The sequence below is a fragment of the Silurus meridionalis genome, chromosome 9 (genome assembly GCF_014805685.1).
Source record: "Silurus meridionalis isolate SWU-2019-XX chromosome 9, ASM1480568v1, whole genome shotgun sequence".
Taxonomy (NCBI): Eukaryota; Metazoa; Chordata; class Actinopteri; order Siluriformes; family Siluridae; genus Silurus; species Silurus meridionalis.
Window position 1 is genome coordinate 12,355,031 of NC_060892.1, and position 8,365 is coordinate 12,363,395.

The following is an 8,365-nucleotide window of genomic DNA, read 5'->3' on the forward strand; positions in this document are numbered from 1 at the left end:
CAACTGGCAAATTACTGCTGGAAAATAAATAAGCAGGTCAAAATACCAGCGTACCACTATATCATACTGAACCTACCAGAACACTGGGACAAATACTGTAAAAAAACCTTCTCGTCTATGCATCTATGTGTCTCCAGCCAGTGATTTATCCCATTTAAAATGATGCTATTTCTGTATGTATATAGGTTTGGAAACACCTTGTCTTTTGTTTGCATGCAACAATCACACAAAAATGGTAATGAATGAACATTTGGTGGCGCCCAGATGAGAATAGGTTTCCTTTTAAGTGTGGTTCCTTTCAAGTTTTCCTCCTCATGCCATCTCATGGGAGTGTTTCTTTGCCATTGTTGCCTCTGGATCGCTCATTAGGGGTAAACTTACAAAATAACTGGTTTATCTGTGTGAATCTGCTTTGAGAAGATGTTCATTGTTAAAAGCGCTTTGCAAATACAAACGAACTGAACTGAATTGAAAAGTTGGACAGTGAATGACTGGAAGAAATGTCTGTGGACAAAATACTGAATTATTATTATTATTTGGCTCTAAAGAACTTAGAGCCAAACACGGAGATGGGAGATTAATGGTTTTGGGTAGTTTTGAAGCAAGGAAAGGTTGAAGGCTTATTCCAGGTGAAGGAAATACTGAACCAACATGGCTACTCTTCCATACACACCATGCAATTCTGTCTGGACTGCAGCTAATTAGAAGTTCACCATACAACACGACGATGACCCGAAGCATACGTCCAAGCTCTGTCAGCGTTGTTTAGAGAGCAAACAGTCGGCTGGAATGGCCTGCCCTGTCCCTGCACTTAAGTCTTTTTAAACTGCTCTGGGATGAACTGGGTCACAAGGGCAGAAAGAGATCTCAGTCATGGCAAAGCTGAATGTTTGGAAAAACGAACTGTCCAAAAGCCAAAAGTGTGTAAAGCTGTTATTCAAGCTATCAGAGCATTTTTGAATAGAAATAAAGTTAACATCTGTATATTTCTATATCTGTCTGGTCAAAGTAAATCTTCATACCATTAAAGTAACTAATGTATTGCATATATAAATGAAAGAAACAGCCATGTGTCTAAAAACCCCAGACACTTCTTTTCAGGTGCTGTGTATCTGATTTCAATTGGACCTTGTTATAATGCTAATTTTGCTGCATTGACTTAAAACTCCTTGCTCACAATGCTTCACGTGACAATCTCACGTACTGTTTCTGATGTGAAAAATGAGGCAGCTACCGTGTGGTCATGGCAACGGCGAAACGTAAGCAAATCTTATCCTTATTCCCTCGAGCTCAGAGTGAAGAGTGTTTTCTCTTTACGTTCCTGTTTCCTGCATGACATTGATTGATGACAAAAACAGAACGTCGCGATTTTCTTTAATCACTGGTCTATCACGGGACGATCTTCATCCTCACATGGAGAACACAAGGGATTCAGCTTTATTCAGATCATATATTTTGTTTAAATACTACTAGTTGATATTTCTGCTAATCTCCTAATAAAAAAATCTGCCACAAAGTCTATCCCCAGGGGGTTTTAAGCATTGGGGATAGACCTGGTGGCAGCAGAACTATGAGGCCGTATAAACAAAACAAACAAAAAAACACGCTCAAATTATAAGGATTTAATATATTTACTAGAAGATCAATGTCAAAGACAGTTATATTTAAAGCTACTTTTACTGTTTGCTTTAGAGAATGATGTACTGGTGGAAAGCTTTGTACTGGTGGAAAGTGATTCACTCTGCCATGCTGAAACCCTGACCAGCAAACATCCTCTACCGGACTGTTTTTTCGACATGCTGACAGACAGGAAACATGGAGTCACTTCCAGAGTCTGGGTCTCAGCGGGAAAGGTTCCAGGTGAGAAAAAGGAAAATCTCAATAAAACATTACAATCTTTATGGACAGAATTGTGCTGCATCTTCAAACTAGTTGGGTAATAAAAAGCTTTTCAGAGAATACTATGTATCTGTTTTCTCCCCAAGCCATATGTTTAAATTAAAGGGTGGTTAAACCACTAATGACAGCCTGGGATGCTGGAACTTGTACCTGATATATTTTATTTTTACTTAAATATTGACTCAGTCGAAAAGAATAAAATGCTATCATAGCTATAAAAAAGTATACTATATTTATAACTAAGCGTAAGCCTTTTAATGACTGGAGCTAATGAGTGCTGTTTGGACTCAAACGGTTCATGGAGAAAATCCAAAGAATGCACATGATCATAGGTCATAGATTTCACTTCTCTAAATTTAACTAACAAATATAAACCAACTTCACAAAAATATGCATTTCAACCGCATTTTGGAATCCCAAATAAGGGCCGAAAACGTATTATTCACAGATTATTCCGGCTTTATAAAATAGCATTAACTTGACTGAGAAGGGTGGGATGTGAAAGTAAAGCTCTAACACCCCCCCCAAAAAAAAAGCAGTGCTGTGACGAGTTTTATCCCTTGCCAAAAATTCATTCCTAATGATAATACAACAGCGCTTGTATCAACATGGCAGTGCTTCTGAACAAAAATTCCTCTGTCGACAGAAACACATGGTTTAAAGCGAGGAGACAAAGAGGACGTCAGAGCACAGACTGTAAAGGACCCTGAAGCGACACGCCGCACCTATCAGTGTCTAGCCTTCTGATTGATGCAAATCTGCGGCACAGAAGGCCGACATTCCTGTAGATATTCCAACAAAAAAAATGAGCGTAGGTGATTTTTCTGAGAGAACGGTGCTGGAATTTGAGTGTGCGTGCAGAGCTGTGTTTAAAGCAGGGATCTGATTATAGCCCTTTGCTTAATACATGCTTGCAGCCCACTCTCAGCAAAAAAAACATGAGACATTGACCATCTGAGAAAGTGTGGGAGAGAGGTAGAGAGAGAGAGAGAGAAAAAAAAGAGATGCCATGCAGAATGAGCTTATTTCTACCAATATCTCTACCTACATAAACAGTATGATTGAAGTGCAGAACTGAAGATTTTATTACAGAAATCCTGCGCAGTCCTAAACAAACCTCACACGAACAACAACTACGGTTTGGTTGGATTTTAAATGAACCTGTAGGAGAAGAAACGCCTTCTTATCCTTATGTTAACCCTACATAGCTTTTCATCCTATTTGGCTCATGCAAATTTTACACAAACTTCGACAACGAGGGTAAAAACATGACTTTTATGTTGTTTGATGGCAAACAGAACAGTCACCATTAAATCTGCTTCTCTTTCATATGACTGAAAAACTGAAATTGAGATGGCACTTAATCATCTCTTATTCAAATGTAATCATTCGTTTTTCCTGGGTTTTTTTTCCTCACATAACAACACTGGCACAGATTTGAACTTTCCACTAGTGCAGATTGAAACTTGTTCTAATTTCGGTATTTTACAGCATATCTGTGGTGCAGTCCTGACCCATGTGTGACATGCTAAAAGCATTTTAAAAAGCGTTGTATCTTTATAATAATGAAGGGAAAACGCCTATGTGGTTAAAATCAAGTCCCATTGGAAGAATTGTGTTTTTTCCCCACACAAAAGAATCCTGTTTAACATTATATTAATATAGTAATATAAAAGAATGTACGATTTTGTTATCTAATGAATGTATCCAGTCTGAACATCCACCATATGGAACACAAGCAGAGAAAAGATGATGATGATCAGCTGATCAGGAATGTGTCTGTTCTCAGTCATGTTTACATCACTGACTCCCTCTGTCTCATCCACGTTAACACCATATTTCTTGTTTGTCTTCTGTCTTGCTTGTTGTTAACATCGTAAACTAGTCTACGTCTGTGGTGCGTGAGAGCCAGGAAATGATACACCAGTGGTAGATGATAAGAAATAGGTTGATGGGCTGAAAACGATGAGAATAAGAAGAAAAAACACTGATCATGTCACCAAATTATAAAAAATAAAGAAACGAGCTGGTTTTGAAAACGTAAGAGGTAGAAAGTACAGATATTTGTGTCAAAAATGCAATGAGAGAAAGTAAAAAACTGTCTGATAAATAAATAGTGAAGTACTGATACCAGAAAGATCTACTTTAAATAAAGTAATGAAGTATTTGGACTTTACTTCTCACCTCTGCTGTGTTAAAATATGTTGAAATGAGTTTTCTTAAGGTACCAAAGGCCAGTGTTTCTTTAGTGGAGATCTAAACTTACTTTTTTAGCTCATATTGCCCAAAATTTTGCACAAGGAAGGAAGTTTTGTGATGATTTAAATGGGAGACGAGTATAACATTTGTTGCAACAAGAATGCAACAAAGAGTCTGTTTGCGGGTAGAGGACAATGTACTTTTTTCTTCAGTACTTCTAGTGAATACTATAGGCAATCTGTCCATGTTGGATATTTAAACTCCTGAAGCCCACCCCAATTATGCAAACATATACTGTATATTAAACTTCAGCAGGTAAAAAAAAAACAGGTAAATAATTTAAATGAACAAGGCCGGTGGTGGTGGTGGCGGGGCAGTGGCGCTCACTGGTGCCCCCCAGCTGGTTGCACAGTTGGCAACCATCTAGTTTGCCCATGCCTAAAAACGGTACTGGGTTCAATGATTGAACCGAGTATAAAAAAATAATAATTATTTTTTAAAATATGATCAAAGAACAAAAGTCCTTTTGTTCTTTTGTTCTTTGATCATATTTTTTTGGATCATATTTTCTTTGAATCCTTTTGTTCTTTGATCATATTTTATAAAATCATTATTATTTTTTTATATTTAACAGGTTATTTGTACAAGTAAGGATACAATCAGATTTAAATCAGATAAAATAAATCAGATTTTTTTTTATAATGGAATCATATACTCTGGATGTATGTATATTTATCTATATACTGCACCACTGACCAACCAGCTGTTTTTTTCTTCTTCCTCTTTTCTTTATGATAATTTAATCTGTAAATATAACACTAGGGAATTCATTTTGGCACCGTATCAGCAAAAGCTCAAAACGATACGTCCTGGATATCGTGAGAGCGTCCTATGATCCTATGCAATATGATTATCGCGGTATGATTTTTTGCGACAAAATCGCACGAGATTTTGCATATACAGCTCGATGAGGGCAAAATACTGACTGGGTAAATGTTTAATGTTACTTATATGATCAGACGGTGAGATGTTGATACTGACTGATATATTTTAAGTCAGATATTTTTGAACAGAGCGCGGAAACACGTAAAAAAAAGTCTTAGAGCAGTACAGTAGTGTAGGGTAGAGTACACTACAGACTTGCGGTTTTCTGCGCTTTGGATTTTTGACGTGAAAAATCGAATAAAACCGTGAATGAAATACTACTTACTTTGCCGGTTTCTTTCAGGTCAGAAGCTCAGACTGGATGAATGTCCGCCTGCTTGTCTAAGTGACCACAAAGCACAACTGCGCGCTCCGAGCTGCAGGCACGCGCCCGTCACCGCCTCGCGCGTCGTCCTTTTTTCCTTTTTTTCCCCGGACGTTTACACGTGAGCGCGCGACGCAGCGTCAATTCACCGGTTTACTACAGTGAGCACTTTCCAAAGGGGCACGTGAAGCATCTGATACATATTTCACAAGTACAGACGAACACGCGCTCCTATTGAGCTCGCGGTTCCGTGAAGTGCACGCGCCAGACCCAATATAAATGGCAATGTAATATCACTATATCACTCAGTATTTCATTACAAATACATTTTTGGGGAATTTCTGAGTTGTGATAGTCTTATTTTATATGTAAAAGGCGCCACCTGGTGGCAAGCTCCGTTTTGTGGAAAATGCTGCACGTATTCAAGGGTATCAGGTGTAAGACACTTAAACTATATGGATGGACAGAAGTATTGGGACCCCTGAACTTTCCTGCCATATGTGGTTCTTATACAAACTGTTATTAAAAAACTGCAGGCACACAATTGTATAGGAAGTCCTGGAACAGACCAGTTTCACGCAATTTTTTCATGGACCAGAGAGTGGGTACCGGGTACATACCATCTTATTAGTATACATATTATATGGTTGAATTACTGATTCAATGATTGCATATAGAATCAATATGCAACTCAGCTCACCATAATGCAGAATCGGTGCTAGCTTTATTTATCAATGCATCAAAAAAAACTAACTGAAACAAGTTTGGGAAATTGGCCTAGGCAGAAGTGATCAATTTTATAAATAAAGTTTATAACGTGGAAATATAATACACATTAAAAAGCTTTTATTCTTTCTCTGTGGCCTAATACCAAATAATCAGTATTAGGTAAATATATAGAGGTCAATCATTCTGTATATACTGTTTATTATATATTATATATTTTATTTTATTATTATATAAAGTGTTTTTTGTATGTATATATATATATATATATATATATATATATATATATATATATATATATATATATATATATATATATATATAACAGAGTATATACTTTTGACATTTTATATGCACACATAAGTGCAGCCATAACATTAAAACCACTAAAATTGAAGTGAATAAAATTTTCATCTCTTTGCCAGAAGCACCTGTTGATGGGTGAGATCTATTAGGCAGCAAGTAAACAGCCAGTTCTCAATGCTGATGTGTTGGTCTGGGGAATGTGTGCTGGAAAATAGAGGATGCATTCATGTTGGTGGTAATTTTCATACATAAGATTTTTAGATAGATAGATAGATAGATAGATAGATAGATAGATAGATAGATAGATAGATAGATAGATAGATAGATAGATAGATAGATAGATAGATAGATAGATAGAACTTTATTGTCATTGCTTAGTACAGGTACACAATAACAAAATGCAGTTTAATCTATCGGAAGTGCAAATAGTAGCATTGTGCAAATGAACAAGTGCAGGTAAATATGTAACTGTACAACAAATAAAGTGAAAAACATGCAGACGATTTTGAGCAAGCGCCAGTAAGAATATTTATGTATATAAATAGTATATAAGTATAGTATAAGTGTATAAGATACAATATATGTAAAAATATTAAAAAAAAGAAATATAAACTGTGTACAATATATGAGATATGTATATTGTATGTTCAATAGTACCAAGATAATATGGAGTGAATATACAGAGGTATACAGACATATAAGAGAAATGGACAGTTATATACAGAGAGAATACAGATTGTACAGGATGGAGGAGACCTGCATAATGTTTACAGACAATGAAAGCAGTAAGCTTTAATGATAAATCCGTGTCTACCAAGTACATACTTTCAAGTCAATATTATTCCTTAATGGCAGTGGAGTCTTTTAGCAGAATAATGCAAATTGCAAAATATGTTCAGGAACAGTTTAAGAAGCATGAGAATGGGTTTAATGTATTAGTTTCACCAGGAAATTTCTCAAAAATTTATATATAATTTAATGTTTAGAATATATATTTTCTATATATTCCCACCTCGCAACATACAGGACTTGAGAGATTTGGTGCCCATGGAAATGTTAAAGTTAATTACATTTCCCATCATTTGGACCAAACCTGTTCCAGCATAATAATTACCCATAGACAAAGCCAAGAAAATGTGGTCTTCTTGAGTGGCCTGCTATAGAAAAGGTGCTTTTGCTTTGGAACTCTCCCATGAATGCTATTTTTGCATGCCATGGATGCATCTCTTTCTTTTTGCTGAATCATGAACACTGGCTTTAACTGAGGCAAGTCAGGCCTGCAGTTCTTCAGATGTTCTTTTGGGATCTTTTACTAGCTTTTCGATAAGTCGTCGTTGCCCTCTTGGAGTAATTTTGGTAGGGCAAATGGGATCATAAAACTAGCCTTGTAACTCTTTCCAATCATGTCAATTTCTTATATGTTTTTGAATTTCTCTAGATCGCAGCATGATGTGTTGCTTATTGTCAGACAGGTTCTATTTCTTGATTTAACAGGTTTGGCAGAAATCAGACCTGGGTGTGGCAAGTACAACTTAACTCAGCTTCCCAAAAAATTGGATTAATAACAGTTCATTCATGAGTTAACAAATATTTGAACTAACATTTTATTACAACTCTGTACCCTCTGCAAATGATTTGATTGTTTTTGTAAGTAAACCCCTTAAAGGTTCAAGTTAGAAAAAGGCCAAAGTATACGGACACCTGCCCAACATACCCATATGTTTGATTTCTGCTAAGCTGTTTTAAAACATTGTGTATGTCACATAATTTCGAACCGAATTGAGTCACTTCCTGTTCAAGAACATTAAACATGCATTTCTGAAACACTGAAAAGCAAACTCATTAAATCCCAACCGAGTGTGTGAAAACCATAAACTCCACGTGTCATTATGATTAATGAGGTAATATATGCTTTATGAGAATTTTTTTTTTTAATAATATACAGTAACAAATTGACCAGTCTGCGCGTGCGCGCGCAATACCTCG

The 8,365-nt window shown here is 36.3% G+C and overlaps 1 protein-coding gene across 10 annotated transcripts in view; it reads right to left on the bottom strand.

Annotated features, from left to right (window-relative positions):
- Positions 1-5,597, bottom strand: part of mical2a (microtubule associated monooxygenase, calponin and LIM domain containing 2a) — a 50,780-nt gene extending 45,183 nt beyond the window's left edge. For 3 of the 10 annotated variants that reach the window (XM_046857078.1, XM_046857076.1, XM_046857084.1), the window contains exon 1: positions 5,309-5,595. The gene's annotated coding sequence lies outside the window, so the exon portion shown is untranslated. Of the gene's footprint in view, positions 1-5,308 lie in introns of all 10 variants that reach the window. The other 7 variants (XR_006926885.1, XM_046857075.1, XM_046857079.1 and 4 more) reach the window with 5 other exon arrangements.
- Between the last annotated feature and the right edge of the window lie 2,768 nt (positions 5,598-8,365).